The sequence below is a fragment of the Trachypithecus francoisi genome, unplaced genomic scaffold, assembly GCF_009764315.1.
Source record: "Trachypithecus francoisi isolate TF-2019V2 unplaced genomic scaffold, Tfra_2.0 Lachesis_group10, whole genome shotgun sequence".
Taxonomy (NCBI): Eukaryota; Metazoa; Chordata; class Mammalia; order Primates; family Cercopithecidae; genus Trachypithecus; species Trachypithecus francoisi.
The window spans coordinates 125,233,188-125,245,618 of NW_022681455.1; the positions used below are offsets into that span (position 1 = coordinate 125,233,188).

The following is a 12,431-nucleotide window of genomic DNA, read 5'->3' on the forward strand; positions in this document are numbered from 1 at the left end:
AATAAATGGAATTATATGATATGTGGCCCTTTATGATTGTCTCTTTTCATTTAGCATCACGTTTTTGAGGCCTACCTACGTTGTAGCGTGGGTCAGCGTTCCACTTTTTATGGCTGATTAGTATTTCGTTGTATGGATGGACCACACTTTGCCTATCCATCATTAGCTGATGGACGCTGGGGCTGTTTCCACTTCCGGCTATTATGAATAGTGCTGCAATGAACATCTGAGTACCTCAGTCCCTCTGTTCCAATTTCCAGTGTCGACACCTAGAGGTGGACTTGCTGGGTCACATGGTAATTCTATGTTTAACATTCCGAGGGGCCACCAGAGTGCTCCCCACTTTATATTCCCATCAGCAAAGCATGAGCTTCCAGTCTCACCACACCCCCACTAAAGCGAGTTATTTCTCTGCCTTTTATATGACAGCCATCCTTGCAGCGCATGGACCTTTGACAGGCCTCACTGGTCATGTGCCCCCTGCACAGGAAGTCTCTAGTGGAGGGCTCCTTGGAAGGGGATGGAGGTGCACTTTTCAGAGACAGGCTGGAAACAGGGGCTTACCGACCCCTGAGATCAGATGGGGCTCTCTCACCCATGCCCCATCTGATCTCACGGCTTCTACTGCTCAAGTTTTGCAGCAGCAGGAGAGCCCAGAAGGAAAACTTCCAGCCAGGACTCAATGTCCAGCGGCAGAGGGCTGTCCCCAGCTCTGAGAGAGAAGGCTGCGCCGGCTGACCCAGCTCCGAGACAGAGGGGCTGCGCCGGCCAACCCAGCTCGGAGACAGAGGGGCTGCGCCGGCTGACCCAGCTCAGAGACAGAGGGGCTGTGCCAGCTGAGTCTGGGCGCTGCAAGGACACAGCCCAAGCAGCCAAAACAAAGCAGACCCACCCTCTGCTTCAACTCTAAGAGGCTGCAAGGTGGGCCACACCACCTCCTGAAGTCAGGAGTTCCAAACAAGGCTGGCCAACGACGTGAAACCCCGTCTCCACTAAAAATACAAAAAATTAGCCAGGCGTGGTGCTGTGCACCTGTAATCCCAGCTACTTGGGAGGCTGAGGCAGGAGAATTGGTTGAACCCAGGTGGTGGAAGTTGCAGTGAGCCGAGATCATGCCACTGCACACCAGCCTGGGTGGCGAGTGAGACTCGTCTCAAAAAAAGAGAAAAAGAAAAAAAAAAAAAAAAAGAGAGGAAACAGAGACAAGGGCATGGGGATGGGTGTGGCCTGCGGGTATAACAAGAAGAGTCAAGAGTGGAAAAGGTCCCAAAGGTCACATTCCAGCTGGGTCTTCAGAGACTCACAGGTGGCTCACCAGGAAGTGGGAACAGCATGCAAAGGGCACAGGCAAGAGCATGGGGAGGTGAGGGTGGAACTCGGAGCACGTGGGGGAGGGCACCAGAGGGCTGCAGCGCAAGGGGGCCCTGGCCTGACTCCACCCAGCCCCTCACTTCCATCCCACTGCAACTCCCCCTTTCCGCCAGAAACAGGCTCCCCGACTGTGGTCGGAGAACAGTAGCAGGGTGCAGCCTGGCCAGCCCCCACCGTCCCCAGACGGCCAGGAGAAAGGTACAGGGCTGGGCAAATGCCAACAGGCAGGACAGGAGCCCAGAAATGCACAGAAGCGGCGCAAACCAGCGCAGGCCCAGGAGGTGACAGGAAAGGCTTGGACGCAGAGCGAGGCTGGCAACGCCAGTTTTTCAAGCAGGAGAGAGGAGGGTGTGTGAGAGCCCCCCGGTAGAACCCCAGGGCTGGTGCCAGTGAGGTGGGAAGGTGGGCAGCCCCTAAGAACACAGCGTTGTCCCCGGCACTGCCATTCTTAGTGCCTGCAGAGTGCTGGTGAAGGGACACATCTCAGAATGGCTCAAGGACAGGCTGTCTCCTGTGAGAGCCCTGTGCCAGGCAAGATCAAGAAATGGCAATGGTTGGCCAGGCACAGTGGCTCACACCTGTAATCCCAGCACTTTGGGAGGCCAAGGCGGGCAGATCACCTGGGGTCGGGAGTTTGAGACCAGCCTGACCAACATGGAGAAACCCCATCTCCACTAAAAATACAAAATTAGCCAGGAGTGGTGGCACACGCCTATAATTCCAGCTACTCAGGAGGTTGAGGCAGGAAAATCGCTTGAACCCGAGAGGCAGAGGTTGCAGCGAGTCGAGATCGTGCCATTGCACACCAGCCTGGGCGACTGCATCTCAAAAAAAAAGAAAAGAAAAGAAAAAAGAAAAAAAGAAATGGCAATGATACAAAGTGTTCCACAGTTCATCCATCCTCGCGCCTCAATCTCTTTCATCAGGCCAGACATCTAATTAATCTGGAGGAGGACATGAAGGCCTTTAATGCATTCTTCTCTCTCTCTCTAAATCCAAGTTCCTGAGCTTTCAGTCCCTGGCAAGTTTTCTTGGTGTCACGGGACTTTCAGAGTACACTTTGGTACATGGGGTGGCCTCTTCCCTGCCAAGTTGTGTATAACACAACCCTACATTGGCCGCAAGACTTCTGTGGGTTCCTTTGTATCAAGTTCTCCTAAAGGACAAGGCACGCCGGGCGCGGTGGCTCACGTGTAATCCCAGCACTTTGGGAGGCCAAGGTGGGTGGATCACCTGAGACTGGGAGTTCGAGACTAGCCTGACCAACATGGAGAAACCCCATCTCTACTAAAAATACAAAATTAGCCGGGTGTGGTGGTGCATGCCTGTAATCCCAGCTACTTGGGAGGCCGAGGCAGGAGAATCGCTTGAACCCGGGGGGGGCGGCGGTTGTGGGGAGCTGAGATCACACCACTGCACTGCAGCCTGGGCAACAGGAGTGAAACTCTGTCTCAAAAAAAAAAAAAAAAAGACAATGCACGCTGGTGCTGAGAGCGCACGTCAAGGATGCTTATACCAGTGGAGCTCAACTGGGGGCAGTTTTGTCCCCCAGGGGACATTTGGCAATGACTCGAAAAGCGTGTGGTTGTCACAACTGGGGAGGGGAGTGCCGCTGGCATCTAGCAGGCAGAGGCCAGGGATGCTGCTAAAAATCCTACAGTGCACAGGATGGCCTCACAACAAGGAAGTGTCCATCTCAGACATCAGTAGGGATAAAGACAACAAGGATAAACCAGGAAAAACCTGGCTTCTGAGGAGTGGGGCAGTAGAACAAAATGGAAGCCAGGTACAGTGGCTCAAGCCTATAATCCCAGAACTTTGGGAGAATCATTTGAGGCCAGGAGTTTGAGACCAGCCTGAGCAACACAGTGAGACTTCGTCTCTGTCAAAAATACAAAACTTAGCCGGGTGTGGTGGCATGTGCCTGTAGTCCCAGCTATTCAGGAGGCTGAGGTGGGAAGATCACTTGAACCCGGAGGGAGAGGTCACGGTGAGCCAAGATTACAACACTGCACTCCAGCCTAAGTGACAGAGCGAGACCCTGTCTCAAAAAAATAAAAACAAAAGTCTCAGCAGCCCATAATAAGTGACAAAGATTTTTTGTTTGACCAGACCTTAGTCAGGCTCCTAGGCCCATCTGTGTCCTTCTGTGTAAAATCTGGCTTTAGCAAAAAAAAAAAAAAAAGAAAGAAAGAAAGAAAACCACCCATCCTTGGTATTTGATCACCATTATCTGTTCACTTGCAATCTAACCAGGTTTAAAGCTTAGGTCAGGGATATCTCATCTTTCAGCTTCCCTGGGGCACACTGGAAGAACTGTCTTGGGCCACACATAAAACCCACTAACACTAATGATAACTGATAAGCTCATATATCTACATATATGGCAAAAAAAACCTCATGTTTTAAGAAAGCTTATGAATTTGCATTGGGTGTCATTCAAAGCCGTCTTGGGCCACATACGGCCCACAGGTTGGACGAGCTTGCTCTAGGTGATGTCTCATCACCCCGCCTGCCTTCAGTAAGAGTCTGTTAGGTCAGCTTACCCAGAATCCACCTTACCATCCTGATGTTTCCTTAGTCATTTCCCATCCACAAATCCCCACCCTGTTCCCTGGTTTCCCACTTGCCCATGCTATACTCAGAGTTGAGCCCAACCTCTCTCCTTTACTACAAAATCCTATTGCTGTGGTCCCTACACCCATTGCAATGGTCTTGAATAATTAATGTGCTTTTAATAAGCATCATTAAGTAATTTATTTAACATAAGATGGAGAAGATTAAATACGGTAACCCAGGGCATTTGCTCTGCTTACTGGAGGTATACTGGACAGAATAAGGGGCCCAAGACAACAGAGAATGGCTCCTTGAGTTCTTGTCTTGGAACAAGAGAAACTGCCCTGCTCGGAAGGAGCAGAAGGTTGCTGTGCCTCCGTGATAGAGGGGTGGACAAGGGCCGATTGTCTGCAGGATGGCCCCCATGGTTCCCACTAGTATCCTAGGAGTGGCTCCGTCACCTCCTGCTCAGAGCTTCTCCAACACGGCTGCTTCCCACCCTGCCTCCCAAGCCCCAACTCTCTACTCCAAGGGCCCCGCATCTCCAGAGCCACACAAGGGGCCCTCTGTACCCCTACAAGCTGGGGAGATTCCAACTGCCTCATCAGGACAGGCTTCAAAGTCCTGTCTGTGTCTCAGAGCCCAGAGGCTCTTGTGCAAAGGAGCAGCTTGAGTCTGGGCAAGAAGTTCCAGTGGGCCAGAAGGTGACCTGTACTGCGCAGGCCACCTACATGGCCTGGGAACAGTTATTAGCTCACTGTCCTGGAAAAGCCCAGATGGGTATGGTCAGAATACAAGAAGGAAGACACCCTCCACACACACTTCAGTGTCTACCCCAGACTGGCCTCCTCCGCGGAGGCACCGCTCCCTTTCCACGTCTACACAGGCTCTGAATCCCCCTTCAACACGGCTGGCCTTGACCCTTGGGGAGACACCTCCCCACCCTCTTACCTTGACCACATGAATAGCGGGAGGTGCAGGGTGATTCTGATCTCCCCAGGGGACCCTCCCTCCATCCCTCCCAGCTGTCCCTACCCCTCACCTCCCTGCAGCCTTCACCTCTCCCTCCCCCGACCCGATGGCCTGGAGAGGCGTGGGAGGCCAGGGAGGGACAGGGCCCAGGCCTACTCTGGACCCGTCTGCTCCAGTCCCCACCTCAGCTGGGCCTGTGCCTCCGGGTCAGCTCACCGCGGCCCTCAGCCCAGGTACCTACCCTGCCGGGCTTCCTGGTGCTATCCTGTTTGGTGGGATCCAGCAGCCCACGGCTTCCTCTCAGGAACCGCCCCTTCCCCGTTGCCAGGCAACACTGCTGAGGGGCAGTCATTTGCCCCAATCGTGGAAGCAGAGGTGTGGGGCGGAACCCAATAGATGAGTCAGCCAATGGTGACGCACCTCACAGGGAACGGGCCGAACCTGGTGGGTGCGGCGGAGGGGCGGGGCCGCGGTCTGCGGGAGGAGCGGCTGCAGGCCCGGGAATCCGGTCCAGCTGCGTGCTTACCGAGGCGCCGCCTGGAGAGGGTGGCCGATGACGCAGGCCTGGCAGCGCCTAGGGCCAGCAGTGGTACCTGGGGAGAAGGGGTGTCTGGGCTGAGCGCTGGAGCGGAGCAGCCAGCGTGTGGGAGATCCTGGGGGAGAGGCTGAGCTTGGGGGTGAAGACACCCCAGGGGAGTAGAGTGGCCCATGTGGACACAGCCGAGAGGAGGCGGGACTCTTCCCTGCAGAGGCCTCCACAGTACAGCCTCATGGGCCCCAGGCAACTGTCCCCCGACTCCCCGGCCTGCTGGTCCTGGCCTGGAGCCCTGGGACCGCCTCCCCTCGGGCCTCCCCTCTGCCGCCTGCCCCTGCCTCTTGCTCTTCCCTGGCACCAGGTCCTTCCCGGCAGCCATCAGGCACCAGCTCCACAGCCTGGCTAAACAGACTCCCTCCACCCCACTTGCCCCGCTTCAGCTGGTCCCTCTTCACTCCAAGACGTCTGAACCTGTCACCCTACTTCTTCAGCTCGTTCCTTCCCAAACCCTCCGAAACCTGGTCCCGGGGGCCTGGTCACTACATCCAAGGGGTGCTTTGGGTCCCCGCAGGCAGCGTTTGGCGCTTGGTGATCGTGCTCTCGGAGCTCTCTCGTGGGCACCCCGGCACCCATTCCTGGCCCTGGCTCGCTCGCTGTCGCTGGTGGTCTTCCCTGGGCCCTTCTGGCTTCTGCTCTGGAGTTTTTCGGCTTCTCTCTTCTCTTTCCACCCCACGCATCCTCCCTGGGGGCCACCTTCCTGCAGATTCAGCTCCCACATGTCCGCGGTACCGGCTCTCTCCCCTGCACGACCTGCTGGTTTTCCAACCTGGAAAACTGTGACCTCGCCCGCCGACACCGCGCACTTATCAGGTATCTGCACGAGGCTGTTTCACCAGGGCCTCACACTCAGCCTCTTTCCTCCAGAACTGAGCTTACCTCCTGCCTCGGTGCATCATCTCCCCTTCCACAGCCTGAGTCAGAGACCCGGGGTCACTGTGGACGCAGCCTCCCCACTCTCTCCCCACGTCTGAGTACTCACATCTGACTTCTAGGATGTGCCCTCCATCCGCCCGCTCCCCTCCACGTCCCCAGGACTCCCAGGCTGGAGGGCAGTAATGGCCTCCTTCCTTCCTGCAGCTCATCCACCACAGTGGGACTAGAAAAATCTACCTGGTGAGGCAGGGGGACTGCTTGAGCTCAGGAGTTGGAGACCAGCCTGGGTAACGTGACAAAACCCCATCCCTACAAAAAAACTAGCTGGGTGGGGTAGTGCACACCTGTAGTCCCAGCTACTCAAGAGACTGAGGAGGGAGGATCACGTGGCCTTGGAAGGTTGCGGCTGCAGTGAACTGTGACTGTGCCACTGCATTCCAGCCTGGGTGACACAGCGAGGCCCTTTTCTTAACACAGCAACAACAAACATCCAGCTGACCACTCATCAGGCTGGAATAACAGGCTCAGATAAAACCAGCCGCAAAGTTAACAAGGAACCTTGGTTTTCAAGGACACGCTGCAGCAGCTATCGCATGTCACAACGGCCCCATCTTTGAGGACAACAGTTTTCCTACTCACGGAGGAACTTTGCTCTCTCAAATCACCGATTTGCAAGAACTTTGCTATCTGAAATCCTATCAGTAAGAAGTAAACAGCCTGCTCCTCCCTGGAGGATGTAAGTCACTTTGATACAGAAGCAGCTTGGGTTTCCAGCCTGGAGGAAGAGCCCCCAACAGTCCACTTCCGGGCTCAGTATTCCATAACTATCACGACCTGGGGAGGCCCAAAAAAACAGGAGCCTCTTTGCAGACCAGGCCTGGTGCTGCCTGCCTCGCACCTAGTTCTAAGCCTGTCAGAAGCCTGCCTCATCTACGCCTGTGATCCCAGCACTTTGGGAGGCGAAGGCCGGTGGATCACCTGAGGTCAGGAGTTCAAGACTAGCCTGGCCAACATGGTGAAACCCTGTCTCTACTTAAAATACAAAAATTAGCCAGGCATGGTGACAGGCACCTGTAATCCCAGCACTGTGGGAGGCTGAGGTGGGTGGATTACCTGAGGTCTGGAGCTCTAGACCAGCCTGGTAAAACCAGGTGAAACCCAGTCTCTTCTTAAAAAGTGCAAAATGAGCTGGGCATGGTGGTGGGTGCCTGTAGTCCCAGCTACTCGGGAGGCTGAGGCAGGAGAATCACTCGAACCTGGAGGTGGAGGTTGTAGTGAACTGAGATGGCGCCACTGTACTCCAGCCTGGGCGACATGACAAGACTCAGTCTCAATAAAAAAAAAGACTGCTTCATCTAAACCTCACCTGAGCTCCACCCTTCTACAAGATCCTAGGAACACTCTCTTTACCTGTGTCCCTTGAGCTGCCCAGGGTTCCCTGGGGCCACAGATGAACAGGTCTGACTGTCAGACTATGGACTCCATGCTGGTAGTGTCAGGCTAGTTGGGCTGGCACGACTGTAAGACCACCGGGCGGCACTTGTCTCTACGGTTTGCAAATACCTACTGCACACCTACTACGTGCCAAGCGCTATGCCAGGCAGTGGTGACCCAGCACCAAGAGCCTCTGACCTCCGCATGCTCCACCTCTAGCACTCAGTCCCCACTTGCCGAAGAAGTGGGGCATGACGGGTACATTGAGGAGAGAGGGATGGTTAGGGAGGGGGTGGCTGTGGGTTAGATAAGGAAAAAAAACAAGGACATTGGAAGGGTTGAGGGTCAGGGTACCAGCAAAGCAAGAGGTGGGATTTAAAGATACAAACAGGAACCTCTAGGCTTGAAAATAACTCAGGGGCCAGCTGAACATTTTCCTTTCTTGCGTCAAGGGTCTGCTGCCTCTCCAAGCCTTTTCATCCGAATTCAGCATCACCCTCCCAACACCCCTGGAGGGGAGGCATTGCTCCCGTCATCAAAACAGTGGGGTTCAGAGAAGTGACTTTTCCAGGGACGCACAGCTAGAGTGCAGGGACTCTGGGCCCCAAGTCTGAGTCCAGGGCTTTTCCTGGTACGGCACACTCGCTGCTGTGGAAGTAACCTGGTTTGATCATTCTGCGGCCATTTCTATGGAGTGGGAGGATGGAGCCTCTGGTTTTCAAAGAGCTCGTGGGGTCAGCCCTCAGTGGACATTGTACTTGCCGGTGGAACCCAAGACGCCCCAGGGAAGAACTCATTTCAGTAATCAGAGTACGTACGGGCTGTCCTCCAGCCTACAGGTGCCAGTTGACAGGGACTCCATGAAACCGCTACGCTGTAAGGTGATGGTGGCACAGGGCTTCATAGCTGCTGTGAGGAAGTCGTGGGGAGGAGTCTTTACCCTTTGCCTCCTCCCTCTCCCTCCAATAGGTGGCCGGCCTGGACCACCCCTGGCCTCCCACCTCCACGGCTGCCTCCCTCACTGCCTGCCGCTCTCCAACTCAGTCACTAGAGTGACAGAAAATCACATTACCCCACTTCTGAGAAGCCCTTCAAAGGCATCTTGCCATGGTTCACAAGGTCTTGCCTAACTTCGAATCTCACCTGCCACCCGATTTCTAATCTCACTGGTGGGGGCAGGGGAGATCTCCTCCGGCCCTTCTGCCAGCACTCAAGAGAAGCCTTTCTCTCTCGCTCCTCCCTGGGCAGGGCACCGCCAGATTGCAGCCTGGCCCTACCCTTCTCACCTTCCAGGTTTGGGCTCACAGGAGGCCGGCCTCCACCACACTCAGGCCTCCCTGCCTGTCTGCTTCCTGCTTGCGCTTCCCTGATCAGCTTTTGCGGCCCTCGCTGCTCTCCACCATTGTTTTATTTTGCTGTGTTTTTTCCTCTTCTCCCCCCCACCCTCCCAGAATGCAGGCTCCTAGTAAACACACCTGCCAGCTTTGCCTTAATACAGAGCCAAGTGCCTGGCACCTGGTGGGTGCCAATAAATATCTGTTGCAAGAAGGATAGGGTGGCCACTTGCAGTGATGTCATTTTGACTCCAGCCTGATTATGCAACAGTAGCGCCAGCACCTGCCAAGAAGAGCTCCGCACTGAACGTAGCCGTGCTCAGCCAGTGAATTCCAGCCAATGACGGGAAGGCTGGAGTCTCAGCCGGTCACCCTGATTCAGGGACACAGGATGACAGCACCTGTCGTGTGCCCACCCAGCTGTGCCAGCCTCTGGGGAGCTCCCTGGTTCCAACATCAGCTGATCAGGGCTGGACGGACTGCCTATCCGGGTGTCCTCACCTCCTGCCAACCAGATATCCTTTTTTCTTCTTTTTTTTTGGAGACAGAGTCTCACTCTGTCGCCCAGGCTGGAGCGTATGATGCGATCTCGGCTTGCTGCAATCTACACCTCCCAGGTTCAAGTGATTCTTCTGCCTCAACCTCCCAATTGGCTGGGATTACAGGCACCCGCCACCACACCCAGCTAATTTTTGTATTTTTAGTACAAACGGGGTTTCACCATATTGGCCAGGCTGCTCTTGAACTCCTCACCTCAGGTTATCTGCCTGCCTCGGCCTCCCGAAGTGCTGGAATTACAGGGGTTAGCCACCACACCTGGCTGGACATCTCTTATTGTTTAAGCTGCAACAAAAATAGAAGGCTTTCTGCCTGAGGGCAGCAGGCCTGGCTGGTGACAGTGCACAAGGTAGGGCCCCTCACCAAGAAGTTGCTCTGACATCCAAGGCCGATGTCCCAGAAGAAGCAGCTCCACAGACTAACGGGTCTAGAGCCAGGGTACCCCCAGCCCTGGATGCCAATGACACAAGTGAGTAGCCCCAGCTCTTCACCTCGGTTCTTAGAGTTAGGTGCCTGTCACCTGCAGCCAAGGTTCCTGATGCCCAAGACACACGGGCCTTTAGACATGAAGGACTGGACCCTGTTTCCAGCCTCTACACCCCTGTACTTCCTGCACACATCAACCAGGTGTGTCTTTTTCACTGCCATCCGAGGCAGTGGCACTTTTGACAGAGCAACAGTTTTTTGTAGGCTGAGGCACACCAACGATGGACAGCCATGGTAGCCTCTCAGGTGCAGGCACTGGGGGCCCGCAGGAGCAAACTGGAGCCGATGTGCCAGCCTAGGCAACATAGTGAGACCCCATCTCTACAAAAATCAAAAACTTGGCTGGGTGTGGTATGGCACACCCGTAGTCCCAGCTACTCGGGGAGCTGAGGCAGGAGGATCGCTTGAGCCTAGGAGGTCGAGGCTGCAGTGAGCCGTGATTACACCACTGCACTCCAGCCTGGGCAGGACAGTGAGATACTGTAAAAAGAAAAAAGAAAAAAAAAAAAAAACGAAACAAAATCCCCCAGAAAACCAAAGAAAACCACAGGCGCAAATGCAGAGCAGCGCTATTTGAGAGCTACCGAGGTGGCGCCACCTCGTGGCCAAAGCCTCCAGAAACAGCCTACACTCCAATCTGCCCACCTGCCTGCTTGGAAAGTTACTGTGTTTGTTTTTGATGGAGTTTCGCTCTTGTTGCCCAGGCTGGAGGGCAATGGCACAATCTCGGCTCACTGGTTCAAGCGATTCTCCTGCCTCAGCCTCCCGAGTAGCTGGGATGACAGGCATGCACCACCACACCCGTCTAATTTTTTTTTTTTTGAGACGGAGTCTCGCTCTGTCGCCCAGGCTGGAGTGCAATGGCCGGATCTCAGCTCACTGCAAGCTCCGCCTCTCGGGTTCACGCCATTCTCCTGCCTCAGCCTCCCGAGTGGCTGGGACTACAGGCGCCCGCCACCTCGCCCGGCTAGTTTTTTGTATTATTTAGTAGAGACGAGGTTTCACCGTGTTCGCCAGGATGGTCTCGATCTCCTGACCTCATGATCCGCCCGCCTCGGCCTCCCCAAGTGCTGGGATTACAGGCTTGAGCCACCGCGCCCGGCCTAATTTTTGTAATTTTTAGTGGGGGGGGGGGGTTTCACCATGTTGGCCAAGCTGGTCTCGAACTCCTGACCTTAGGTGATCCACTCGCCTTAGCCTCCCAAAGTACTGGGATTACAGGCATGAGTCACCGCACCTGGCTATTCTCAGTTTTTTAAAAATAAGATGTTTATATTACTTGACATTTTGCATATAAAGTGAGACTGTCTCTTTTAAAAATATACATCATGCTATTTCAACCAGCTGCTGCTCCCTGGGATGTCCATGGGCTGTCCAGCTGTCCCCTGGGCACCAGTTTTTTTTTTTTATGCTGGCTTTGGGCCTTGAACCCTCCTTGGCTCCCGGGGGTCCTGACCAGGCTGGTCCTGCCATCCACAGCAGTGCCTCTGCTAGCGACAGCCCTGCCCAATTTTCCAAGTCCACCTTTGACACCTCCACAGAAGGACTGAGCCACCACCGGGCCCCCATTGCGGCTGAACCTCCACTCTCTCTTCCCCATGCGCTCCTTGCCCTTGACTCTCCATCTCTGGAATCCCAAAGTTTGGGCTGCATGGACCACCTTGTGGGTAAGGCTGTTAGGAGGCCACCACCAAGCAGCAAACACAGGAGCAGCTGTGCCCCCGGAAGGCGCCACCAGCAGCCTCCAGCAGTACTCGGTGGGGGGGCAGTGATCCATCTGTGCCGTGAGCATGGAGCCGGGAGCCATGCTGGCTGTGCAGCAGGGGAAGTCGAGTTCATTTTATTGAACTTATTCTCATTTTCAGTTTGAATGGCCACTTGTGGCGGGCAGTTATTGTACTGTGCAGTGCTTGCTGGACCACATGCAACATTTCAAAGTCAAAACTCAAAAATCAAAAATAAATGTATGGCTCTCCCACTAGTATGGCTAACGTTTTTACTTTGTTTTTGAGACAGGGTCTTGTTCTATCGCCCAGTCTGGAGTATAGTGGTGCAATCACAGCTCAGCTCACTGCAACCTCGACCTCCCAGAGTGTTGGGATTACAGGCATGAGCCACCATGCCTGAGGTGGCTCAAGCCACCCTCCCACCTCAGCCTCCTAAGTAGCTGGAACCACTGGTGCACCCCATCACACCAGATTATTTTTATTTTTTGTAGAGACAAGGCCTCACGATGCTGCCCAGGCCGGTCT

At 54.8% G+C, this 12,431-nt stretch overlaps 1 protein-coding gene across 3 annotated transcripts in view; it reads right to left on the reverse strand.

Moving 5' to 3' along the window:
- Nucleotides 1–5,303, reverse strand: part of MEAK7 (MTOR associated protein, eak-7 homolog) — a 29,032-nt gene extending 23,729 nt beyond the window's left edge. The window contains exon 1 of one of the 3 annotated variants that reach the window (XM_033219176.1): nucleotides 5,141–5,303. The gene's annotated coding sequence lies outside the window, so the exon portion shown is untranslated. The other 2 variants (XM_033219178.1, XM_033219177.1) reach the window with 2 other exon arrangements.
- Between the last annotated feature and the right edge of the window lie 7,128 nt (nucleotides 5,304–12,431).